Below are 13,333 nucleotides of genomic sequence, written 5' to 3' on the forward strand. Positions count from 1 at the left end.
GACATCACCGAAGAAAAATGCAAATTTCTTAGACTCCAGAAGCAACTATGTCCTTTGAACATCTTAAAGAGTCAATGTGCCAAGCACCAGTCTTAGCTACACCAAACTTCACAAAAAACACTATTGTGGAATGTGATGCCTCAGGAAATGGAATTGGTGTTGTTTTAATGCAAGAAGGAAGACCCTTTGCAAGTTTTAAAGTCATCTAATCAAGGGAAAGTATTTACACAAACATATTTATGAGAAGGAAATGTTGGCAATACTACATGCACTAAAGAAACAACGAACTTACATAATGGGAAGACACTTCAAGGTAAAATCAGATCGTGATATTCTTATACATTTTGGAACAAATATTATCTTCTAAACAACAACAAAAATGGGGTCACGGATAAGTTGGGTTATGAATTTGAAATCATATACAAAAAAGGAAAACAAAATGTTTTGTATATGCACTCTAAAGAAAGGATGAGGATGTGGAAGCATTTCTTTGTTCCATTTCTATTATCCAACTTGATTGGATAATTGAAGCAAGGGATGAATAGAAGAATGACGAAGAGGTGTGGACACTCATTCAAAATTTGTAGCAAGATCCTAGTACATCTAATACATTTAGCTAGAAAAATGATTCATTATGGTACAAATATCTCTTATATCTTTGTAAGAATTCCCAAATCAAACAAAAGATTCTTTTAGAATTGCACACCTCCCCCTTAAGAGGGTACTCAGGATTTTTAAAAACTTACTGCAGGTTTAAGAAGGATTTTTTTTAGGATGGATTGAAATTTGATATTCAAAAGTGTTGGGTGCTATAAGGTGTCTTTAAAAACTCCTAATTGCCTCACATTAATCATCAACCTGGGTACGTCTTTCTGTTCCAAGAGTGTACACAATATGTGCAAATGCTATATCTATGGAGAGTAATGAATTGAGATAATTTATTAAATTCAATACAAGAGTAAACAGATTAAATCATAAATCTCAAGCTTGTAACTTCAGGAAAAATAATCTATCTAAGCATCAAAACTCAACCTTAATCAGAAACAAGACTCAATCTTAATCAAGAGATTCTAATTACAATTGCATCAACTGAGTGCCTGTAGCAATAACAGAGCTCTTCTAGCTGATTCTAAACTACTACAGAAGAATAAAGCATTCAATTCAATCAATAATGCTTCTATCTTTTAATGAACCGGAAATAACCCTCTCCTAATGATTAATTCAATCCACAACATAAGTAAATGAAATCGATTGGCAAAATTAAGAAGCAATGAAATACATACACGAATTCCACACCAATGAAAGTAAATCGTCTGTAAAACTGTAAAGCAAAGTAATTAAACTTGCAGTAAAGGAAAAGTAAAAACACAGGGAACAACAGTGGAATCCACCAGTGACCGGGCCCAAGCCGCTAGTGAATACTGCTTAACTACTTCAGAATATCACGAGGGAACAACAACTCAATTCATGTATTAATCATCGAATTCAAATGTCATTACAACGCGTTGTCTTCTTCAAAATTACACTTTGTATATATGAAATTACTCTCCTTCAAAAGGGCGAGAAGTTCCCTTTTATAATCAAGAAGTAAAAGAGATAAACATGATCCCTCAGGATCAGGAGATCCTGAGGGATTCACAACTAAATGTTATTATCAGACAACATTTCAACTTGCGCTGATCCTCTTGATCTATTCCTTGATTCGTCCGCATAAGACGCGCTCCTTTTCCTCTGTTTAGCATTTGTTGTTCCATCTTCTGAACAGTAGCTGTTCCCTTTGCCAATTTCTGCATAAAAACAATGAAATTTAGCTTTGCTTAGTCGAACCGTATCAAAAGTGATTTTATTCATTTCTCATCAAAGTTTTATCGACATCTTACTATATTAGGGCACAAATGCATAAAGAAAGAAGGAAAAAGACAGTGTAATCAAGAGTAAACTTATACCCATTGTACGGCCCAACATACTCCCCTGCTTACCTTGTTTCATGTCCTCATGAAAAACAAGTAGTTCCTATGTAGTGCAGTTAGAAAGTAATTTGGAAAACCTGTTTCTTTATCAAACCTAAATCCGTGTTGTTGTATCAAACTGGCAAAGGGTGTTTCTTCCTGTCCTTCGAGCAACTCATAGTCGAAACACTATCCTTCAGGAGGGTACCAAATAATAGGGCTCCTATATCAACATCCCAACCAATATGGTCCTTCTCTTAGGATAATATTGTTATATGTGACCAAACAACCTGCAACAGCTTTGGAGTTCCTATATTAAATGGTTCTCTTTTCTTGACACTATTAGTTTAGATCGTCCATCTCATGTTGGATGCAATCAAAGATATTTACTGAATGGAGAGGAAATATGCCCTTCCTGTTCGCACGATTTCCTTATGTGTAGGCCCCAAAGTTTTAATTACACCTTCCTGTATCATAAGCCTTTTGTGCTTAATAAACAATTGCAAAGGGTGAGTAGGCTCACTTCTTACCCATAAATCCATTTCATGTTCTTTTCTCTGGAAAGAGTTATAGGCCTTAAACCACTTAAGTTGATTAACTGCGAAGGAAATAAAAGCTTGAAACTGGACCTCCCCAACAAAAGGGCTAGGATTCTTATCTACCTCTTCTTCTAATACAAAATTATGTAAATAAAATTCACAAAGAAGTCGCTGAAATTTTACCCCATGTTCTTTACAGCAACTTATAAATTCTTCAGTTGTTTTTAATTCTATTGGTTTGCCAGCCTTTACAGCTTTAATATTCAATAATAAGTATCTTTCCAATAGAAACAGGGCATAGTTCATAGCAGGTGACCTGCAAGATAAGACATCCAAATATAGTGAGCAAATGGTGTCAATCTGATCCATGACCTTGTCCAGCTTAGTCTTTACCTTCTTCAGTCTTTCTTCCACCTGTCTAAACCTAGCAAAAGTTTCATCCTCTGTTATAGTCAATTGTCTGAATTGCTTTTGCAACTCCTGATAATTCTGCAGAGGAACTGTCTCGTTCCTATATTGCTTTAAAGCAAGCTGGGCTTGTGCCAGTTCCTCCTGTAACCTCCAAAGAGTAGGATCACTGCTTGAAGGGGTGTCCTTAAATTTTTCTTCAGTTTGGGTGCTTGTGTTGTGAGAGGGTATGCTCTCGGTCTGAATTCTCTTATTATGGGAGGACCAACCCTCCGTTTGAGTTCTTTTATTGTGGGAGGACCAACCCTCTGTCTAAACAGTTGTATCCATTAAGTCTACATGCAAATTTGTTTGAGTGGCTACCATTTGAGTAAAAATAGGCTCGATCTGGGTTTCAGTTGCCCTGCCCTCACATATTTCTGTTTGTGTGGCCACCATGACTACCTCAGGAGTAGTGCTCTAGGCTTCTCTATTTGTAGTTTTGTTCAATTTCTAACATAGCCTTCTAACTGTCTTCTAGAGCTTTTGGTATTTCTTCCTCAACTTCTTTAGTTTTGTTTCAGCTACCCGCTTTTTCTAAGGTGCCTTCTTTGTAAGAACGGGTTTGTCAATACCCTCTATATCTAAGGGTTCCTGGTGCTCGTCATGGTTGTGCTCCAATATAATTGTGTCGCCAAAATGGTTATCGGATTCGTGAATAATTTCTGTGCTCGCTCCCTCTTCCTGGTCTGCAGCTTCTAGAGAAGGTAGAATTTTTGTATGACTAGAATCTCCTGAGGATTGAGCTTCCATAAGGTTAGGATCGAGTGATCTTCTAGGTTGCATGTATGCATTCAAATTTTCCAGGACCTGTGCCATCCCTTCCTCAAAATCCTGCAAAATATCATCTTGGGGGTTCATAGGTGGTGTCTGAGGAGGTCATGCTTCATTGCCTGGTTCATCATCAAAATGTTGTACTCCCTCTTGTTTTGAGTCCGACATATGTTCTTCCTCGGGTTCTTATTCTGAATTGGCTTCTTCTTCAGGTTTTGATTCAGAATGACATTCTATCCCCTGTTCAAGTTTAGAATTGTACTCTTCCTCGAGCTCGGGCTCTGAATTATCCTTTTCTTTTGGTTCTGGCTCAGAATTTCATTGTTCCTCTGGTTCTGACTCAGAGTCCTGTACACTAACTGGTCTGGATGGCTCCGTAGGTCATTCGACGCTACCCTAAGGATTTACAGACATCCTCTGGGCTAGTTTTAACCTTGTAGACCGCCTACGCTTATGGGGTTCAATTTTTGAGTGAGCAATCCTTTTCCTCTTTGGAACAGGGCTCTGTTGGCTCATCTCCAAGATTGCAGAATTTTGGATTACAAGGTCTTGACTAATCTCTAGGGGTGCTATGAGACCATCCCAAGTTAAGTTTTGTTGAACAAGATTATGGCTAACAATTAATCTAATCAAACCATGGTGGCTAACTACGGTTTCAGGGTGCCTAGCCCATCTTATTCTATCAGCGGTATCATGCAGCAATGAATTCAAGAAAGATGGCAAATTAATAGTGAGCTTTTGTTTTAAAACAACGAAGAGTTTGAGTTGTCATGGTCTTACCACATCTCGTAGTCCATCACAGGTAATGTACCTCTGGAAAACACTTGCCAACTCATGCCATGGTTCTCCCAGAGAAGATGGTTGGATGCCCTTGCCTTTTTTGGTTAATTCCTCGCCTGCATCTTTGAAAATCTCCACCGTGTCTTGCAACATTACGTGTTTTTAGGCCATACAGTTCCTTCCGCCGGCAGCCCTGATACTTCAGCTATCACAACTTTTGATACTGTGATTCTTCTTCCTTTCACCATGGACTGCCCATTCCGTAAATGTTGTAAGAATTTGATAACAACTTCACTATTAGGGGCCTAAAGCCTGGTGAAGTATGACATCCATCCTGCGCGTACCAGAATCTCCCTGGCTCTGTCCAAAATTTCCAATACTAAAGGTTCTCGGCGCATTGATTTTCCACCCATAATGCTTGAATTCTTCCTACAATTTCAAAAATATTAGCAGGCAAGAAAAATGCAGCAGAGAACAACAATAGCAAGAAACATACAATAGAGAACAACAATGGTGAGATAGAACAACAAGAAGATGTAATGGCTAAGTTTCATTAAGCGACATTTCCATGAGAATTAATATTATTAATTCAAGGACTATCATATTTCCACATGCCGTTTAATCATGGGATACCGTAGCAACATATGAAATCCAATAAAATAAATATAGCGCATGCAAGGGTGTAATGGGAGTCCTCCCCCTCCTTCAAATGAGAGGTCACCTACGACCGAATAGACAGGGATGTGTTGTTCTGACGGCAAGGCAAGAGGGTGAAGGGTACGACAGTAAATGAGACAGAGTATGCATATCAATGATGGGATGGCAAGAGGTATGGTTATAATGAGAGTGGAGTGTAAAAAGGTAGTTATGAAATAAAAGATAAGAAGCTTTGGGTTGATGATAGGTTATGCGAAAAAGAACAACAATATGACAAAAAGATGCTCTGCTAACGATATCTTAGCTGGGAATGATACGATTGATAAAAAAAACATTATCTCATGCATAAAGGTTCTAAAAAAAATTAAGGAAATAATTTCTTCGAAAAAGAAAGAATAAGAAGAGTGTATTATAATGATTATTGATATTAAAATATCATTTCAATACCATAAGCAGAGCCTCTACTGCTAGCAAGCGTCCATAGCCTCGACAGGGTTTCTTTTATAACCCTTATGAGCTAAGATCCTCAATTTATAAGTGGAAAATTCCATTGTTGTTCTACAGAAGAGATCAATGTGCTAGCGTGGTAACCAGATGACCACACTGCCATTCACTGGGATGTAGCAAAAGTGATCAGGCTGGCTCGTGATGAGACCTCCTGTTCCAAGGATATTCTAGTTGTCCAATGGATCATAACCCTGGTGTGGTGGCCATAGTGGGAATGCCACTTTGCTACAACCTTATGAACATGGTAGGCTGGCTCTTAATGAGACCCCCTATCCTCTATCTGCAAACAAAATTTTGCTATTGTTACATATTTTTATGATAAATAGAGGGAGGATCAATATTCCTTAAGAGCAGGGATGGTGGAAAAAGTTGAATATGTCAATAGAAATAAATATACACATAGTCTTATTTATTATAGATAGAGAAATTTACAACTAGGAGAAGTAGAACCAACATGGTATTCAAGATGACCTATCAATGTCAGGTACAATAGAAGATAATGCAGTAGAGTAGTATATAAATAACTCTGTCCCTTTTCTCGAAAGGAATCTATCATCAAGAGGTTGTCCTACTAAAGATCATAACATTAATGGTATTAACTCCCTTCAATAGGATCCATACTTCTTGCTCTCATGAAAGTAATGTACTTCCTGCCATGAAAAGAAAACAAAATGGGGCTGAGATAAGCTAAGAGACAAAAAGAAAAAGAAGTTATGTTCAATAGATTGAACAACATAATTGAAAAAAATTGTTGTTCAAAAGTTTGAATAGCAGCGCCAAATACACAAAAAGTGTTGTTGAACAACAAAAATAAAAAGGTGTTGTTCAAAAGTTTGAACAACAACACACAGAAGAAAGTGTTGTTCAAAAGCTTGAACAACAAAAATACGCGAAAAAAGGTGTCGTTCAAAAGTTTGAACAACAACTATTCAAAAGTTTGAACAACAACTGTTCAAAAAGTTTGAACAACAAAAAAAAGTGTTGTTCAAAAGTTTGAACAACAACCAAACACGCAAAAAGTGTTGTTCAAAGGTTTGAACAATAGCTGTTCAAAAGTTTGAATAGAAAAGACACGCAGAAAAGTGTTGTTCAAAAGTTTGAACAACAAAAAAAATGCGCGAAAAAGTGTTGTTCAAAAGTTTGAACAGCAAAAAAATGCGCGAAAAAGTGTTGTTCAAAAGTTTGAACAGCAGCTATTCAAAAGTTTGAACAACAAAAATGCGGAAAAAATTATTGTTCAAAAGTTTGAACAACAACTGTTCAAAAGTTTGAACAACAAAAACACGAAGAAAAGTGTTGTTCAAAAGTTTGAACAACAAAAATGCGGAAAAAAGTGTTGTTCAAAAGTTTGAACAACAAAAACACGAAGAAAAGTGTTGTTCAAAAGTTTGAACAACAAAAATGTGGGAAAAAGTGTTGTTCAAAAGTTTGAACAACAAAAACATGAAGAAAAGTTCTGTTGAAAAGTTTGAACAGCAACACACGGAAGAAAGTGTTGTTCAAAAGTTTGAACAATAGAAAAAGAAAAAAGAAAAAGAAAGAAAATCAAATCAAATCAGCAATCATATTTACATATTTTACAATGAAGAAATAACTTTTATCATCATGAAGCTGCTGAGGGATTGCCCTCTTCAGCTAAAACTTGCATGGTGGGGTCCTCACGTATCTGCTGGTAGAAAGATTCTCTGGTAAGTGGTTTTTGGTAGAGGTGTACCCGATGCCCATTTGCTTTAAAAGAAGAACCAGACCCATCAATGGTGGCCAACGTAAGGGTGCCATTGTCATGTACTTTCTTTATTTTGTAAGGGCCTAGCCATCTAGTTTGCAGCTTGCCTGGGAAGTCTTGGAACCTGGAATCATATAGAAGTGCCCAATCACCCTCATGAAATGTATTTTTCTTAATAAGGGAATCGTGCCATTTGGCTCTTTTCTATTGAATAAGTGTAATATGTTGTAGAGCCAATAATCGAATTTCATCTAATTAGTTCATTTGCTGTAACCTATTAACCTAGGCTTCAATTAAGGATAGTCCTATCTCTTGGGTTGTCCTTAGTGTTTGTATTTCAAATTCTATGGGGAAAATGGGTTCCTTACCAAATACCAGCTGATATGGAGAGTATCCAGTAGTGTTTCTCCAAGTTGTGTGATACGCCCACAAGGCCTCTGGCAGTCGAGCAGTCCAGTCTCGTCTATGCGATGAGACTGTCTTCGTTAAAATAGCTTTGATAACTTTGTTGGTGCTCTCTACCTGCCCGTTCGCCTGCAGGTGATACGGAGAGGTAATTCTGTGTGTAATGTGATGATTTTTTAGTGTAGCAGCAATCTTGTGACCCACGAATTGTGGCCCCCCATCAGTAATCACTTCTTTGGGTAAACCATACTGCACAAAAATTTCGAAAAGAAAGCTAATAACAGTTTGCTCTGTTGCTCTTGGTAACGCTACTGCTTCCACCCACTTAGTTACATATTCTGTTGCAACCAATATATATAATTTCTAGTTGGATGATGGTTTGATCGACCCAATGAAATCTAATGCCCAACGCTCAAAAGGTTTTATCACTAGCTGTGGATGCAGGGGCATTTCATCAGATTTCCCAGGGTGGCCCATCCTTTGGCAACTATCGCATGCCTGAACAAATTTCTTAGCATCCTTAAAAATAGTGGGCCAGTAGTAGCCCATTCGTAGAATTTTATGTCCAGTTCTACGGTCTGCAAAGTGTCCACCACAAGGTCCTTCATGGCAAGCTTTTAAGATATCATAAATTTTGTCCTCTCTGATGCACCTGTGGATGTGCATGTCAGCTCCTGTGTGGAAAAGATATCCCCCAATCCAGGAGAAACAAGTGTTGCACTACACAATCAATTTCCTTTCTCTAGATGTCAGATGTTTGGGCAATTTTCCCACTGCTAAGTAATTCACCACATCTTCATACCATGGTGTTTTTACGGTCACAACAAACAAATGTTCATCCGGGAACTAATCCTCCACCGCCACTGTATCGTCTGTTCTTGGTACTCGGGAGAGGAAGTCTGCCACAAGGTTCTCCTTCCCTGGTCGATCCCTTATAGTTATGTCAAATTCTTGCAAAAGTAGTAACCAATGTGTCACTCTTCCATTTGTGATAGGTTTGTTGGCTAAATATTTAATAGCAGATTGGTTAGTATACAGAAAGATAGGATATCCAGTTATATAGTGTCTAAATTTGTTTATAGCATAAATAATAACTAGAAACTCTTTTTCTGTGACTGTATAGTTCAACTCAGCAGGAGTTAGGTTTTTGTTGATGTAATATATAGCGTAGGCTTTCTTGTCTTCTTCTTGGCCAAGAACAACTCCAATAGATATATTTGATGCATCTGATGAAATCTGGAAAGGTATATCCCAGTTCAGCCCTCGTAATACTGGCACTGTCGATACTAACCGTTTAAGATCTGTGAATGTAGTGTCACATTTATTAGTCCATATAAAATCAACATTCCCTGTCAAGACATATAAAGGTGCAGAAATCTACGAAAAATTCTTTATAAATCTACGATAATATCCAGCAAATCCCAAAAAACTACATACCTATGTTTGAGTGCAGGGAGTAGCTAATAAAAGGATTACCTGTATCTTTGCTGGATCTACCTGAATCCCTGTTGCTGAAATGTAATGACCTAGAATTAGGCCCGTTGTCATCATCATATGACATTTCTCATGACTCAAGCATAGCCTAGTAGCAATACACCGTTCTAGGACTTTCTCCAATGTCTGTAATGCCTAATCAAATTCACCCCCTTAGGGTGTAAAATCATCAATGTACACCTCCAATCCTTCATTTATCAAGTCTGCGAAAATACTGATTATGGCTCTTTGGAATGTAGCAGGTGTGTTGCACAATCCAAAAGGCAATACTCTGTAAGCACATGTTCCCCATGGGCAGGTAAAAGTAGTTTTATCCTGGTCTTCAGGGGTAATTTGAATTTGGTTGTAGCCACTGAAGCCATCCAGAAAAGAGAATAATTTCCTCCCTGCCAGTGTATCTAGGAATTGATCGATAAATGGAAGGGTAAAATGGTCTTTTTGTGTTGCTTTGTTGAGTTCTCTGTAGTCAACACATATCCTCCATTTTCCATTCTTTTTGGGGACAATGAATAATGGGGAGATCCATTTATTGTTAGATATAGGATAAACAAAATTCACATCTAATAATTTTTGAAGTTCTTCTTTCACAATATCCCTTAGATGAGGATTTAATCTAGACTGCAATTGTTGAATGGGTCTTGCATCCTTTTCAGTGTAGATGTGGTGCATGCATAACTGAGGGTGAATCCCTTTCATGTCTGGGTAGTCCCATGCAAAGGCCCCTTTGTATTTATTAAGGACTTGGATAAGTTTCTATTGCTGGTTACTACTGAGATTACTGTTGATGTTCAGGATCTTCCCTAGCTTGCTTTCGATAGGTTTGCTATTATAGATAGTGGTTGTTGGTATTGGTTGGTCATTGATATCTCTCAGGGAATCTTCTTCAATTTCATTGTCAAGGACTGCTTTAACCATGTGACATCTCACATTAGACACCGTAGCAGGTGATTGATAAAAGTATTAATGACATTGTCTTCTGTTTGGTTTTTGAATTCAAGGGAATCAACCATAGTCAATGGTGAATGAATATTCTCTGTTAAATATGTTACAGGTTGTTTTTGATTTTTTACAATGGTTAGGCTTGGTTGAGCGGGAGGGTATAAGACTAGATTATTTACATCATTTCCTCAGGTTATGGTCATACTGTCTGTCCGACAGCTGATATAAGCATCAACAGTTGCTAGCCAAGGCCTTCCTAATATTAAGGGATGTTCATCTAGCCGGTTCCTAGGGTTAATAATCAAAGAATCGCTGGATATTCCCAAGTGTCTACAGAAACCATCACGTCCGGTAATGTTCCTTCTGGCTTAATGAATTAGCGGTTGACAAGTTCCAGTAAGGTAGTTGTTGGTTCCAAGGCTGTGATGCCAAGAATTTCGCAAGTTGTTGTGAGAATGTTAATGGCTGCCCCTAAATAGACTAAAGCATTGGGAAAAGAATGGCCATTTATCTGGACTGTGACAATGGGGTTTCCCAAGTCTTCATATTTTACAGGTGTCCCTTTTCCTAGTAATAGATCAGACAAAGTCCCGACAACATGGACAGTTGGGGTTATTTTTGTTTTCCTCAAATACTTCTTTATGCACAATTCTTTAATAGTTTTAGCATATATTGGAATGTCTTGAATAACCCGGAGGAGGGGTATTTTTATACAGATATTCTTGAGTTCACCCAGAAGATCAAAATCAGGATATTCAATTGGTCGAGGTATTATCAATCTTTCTGGGAATGGGGGAGAAGAAGTTATGATTTGCTCGGGATCCTTCTGCCTAACTGTATCTTCTCCCTACATTGTTTGCTGGCTATCTACAGTTGAAGGCTTACCCAGATATGTCTCTTTGGTTTCAGGTTGCAGATTTTTATCCTCATCTAGGGTAATTATGCGTCCAGATCTTAACTTAAGTTCATTACATTCTCTCGTCTCAACTTCAGGGTCCAAACTCTCAATAATTTGTATGGACTGGATGGGTCTGTTGTTAGGATTTGGATTCAGTTAGGTTGGGAGTTGTGGCCATATATTAGATTGAGGATTTTTTCGCAATGTTTAAGGTGTTGGTAAAGTTGGTTGAGATGGAGGAACTGTTCTAGTAAGCTGGTTAGTGGATCGTTGCCAATTCGGTTGCCAGTTTTGAGATTGCGAGGTAGAAGGGGACCATTGCGAGGGATAGGGGTTACTCTACAGAAATGGTGGAGGATAAGAGGGATTTGAACAATTTGATTGATTGGGCCATGATGGCATAGAAATGGCTTGAGGTGGCCAATTAGAGAAGGATGGTTGGTTCTGCCATGCTGTCCCTGGATATTACTGAGAATTATATTGTGAGGAAGGAAAGAACGGAGAAGGGTTTGTAGGAATATCTGTCGGTCGTGCTTGCCATTGACGGCACTGGTTCATCAGATATACTGGTTCCACTTCCTCCTCAGCTTCCTTGAAGATCGCTTTTAACCCAGGAAGCGATGGACAACTTTCCATAGTATGATCCTTAGTGAAAATGGCACATGTCTGTATCATATCTAGTGGACATTCTCTATGATGGTGTTTCTTCCTACATCGTGGACAGAAAATAGCCAGGTTCTGTTCTGCTTCGGCCTGCTTCTGTTTGGCTTGCATGATATCCAATTGTGTTGTCAGGGTCCCCAAGATATCAGTCTTGAAATATTCGAGCAAATTACCAATTTCAACTCATGTAATGCTCCCTTTTGAGGTTCTATTATCTCTAGTGATCACATCGCGCCCGGTTGGTTTCAGCCTTGTACTGCCTCTGGAACACCTGATACACAATTGTACAATATTGTCAAAATCCTCTTGATAAATATCCCCTTTCCCCATTAAGTTTAATGTTTCTACCCATTGGTCTTTCATACCTTTAATCATTGTGGTTTTAAGAACTTCAGGGGGTAGATTTGCATAAGGAGATCTTTATAGATTATATTGAAAACGTTCTACATATTCTTCAAGAGTCTCGTTAGTCTTAGCTACCATTTGAAAGATTTCATCCTTCAGTTCTCTACTTTGGCAAAAATCTTGGTATTTTTTCAGAAAGGTTGTTTTCATTTGTTCCCAGTCGTTAATGGTACCTCCACCAAGCCCCATAAACCAACGCAGAGCTGCTCCCTTCAGAGTAGAAGGAAACAACTTCAGTTTCTGGGGTTCAATAGTGTAATCATAACCTTTACATAAAACAACGAATTCAAAAAGGAATGCATCGAGATCCTCTGAAGTTAGCCCATGAAAGGTAGGAATACTCTATAGCAGGATGGCTTTCATGGGAGCATTGACAGTTGTGTCAATGATAGGATATTGTAGTGTAGAGGTTTGAGGCTGTCGCTGATTATTGGCCATCTGGTAAAAAATATGACAATACTCTTCAGGAATTTCTGGAGCTAGAGATTTGTTCTGGGGAGGGCTAGAAGAGACTTGTAAAATGATTTTAACAACACTTCCTTGGTTTGGAATACTGGGGGTCCTTTGTTCAACCAATGTTTGAGGAGATTTGGGTTCTGATAATTTACTCATTTCTCCTCCTCCTTCACAGAGGTTGCAAGAATTCCCTTCTTGTAAAGGGATAAACTGCAAATTTTTAGTATTCTGAAAACTCTGTTCAGACCCTTTGGTTCTGCTATGAATCTCAGCGTTAGCTGCAGATGGTGATCCTACGGCCTAAAGGTTACAGTAGGATTTCTGGTGGAAATGATTCAGGGTCCAACTAATGACTGAGACTCGGCTTTTCTTATGATTTCGTCAATGAAGGTTGATCGTCCAAGGGTCACCAGTCCCTTGGATTTTTTGGATTTGGATGGAGGAACTATATCTTTTTCTACTCTTTTCTTCTTAGTCATTCATACAAAAATAAAAACATTTATTTCTACTTGAATTCCTAAGCAATTTTTGCTGAAAAGCGGGCAAGGGAGCAAGCACTTTACTTACTCGTATGCAAGTTCTTACCTTCCATTTTTAATACCCAATTCTTTCATAGCAAATAAACATCAAATTTATATTTCTACTTTCAATTCCTACCTAATTGTGCTGAAAAGCGGGCGAGGGAGCAAGCATT

Source organism: Pinus tabuliformis, chromosome X, assembly GCF_031772625.1.
Source record: "Pinus tabuliformis cultivar Carrire ecotype Pingquan chromosome X, CPIR1, whole genome shotgun sequence".
Taxonomy (NCBI): Eukaryota; Viridiplantae; Streptophyta; class Pinopsida; order Pinales; family Pinaceae; genus Pinus; species Pinus tabuliformis.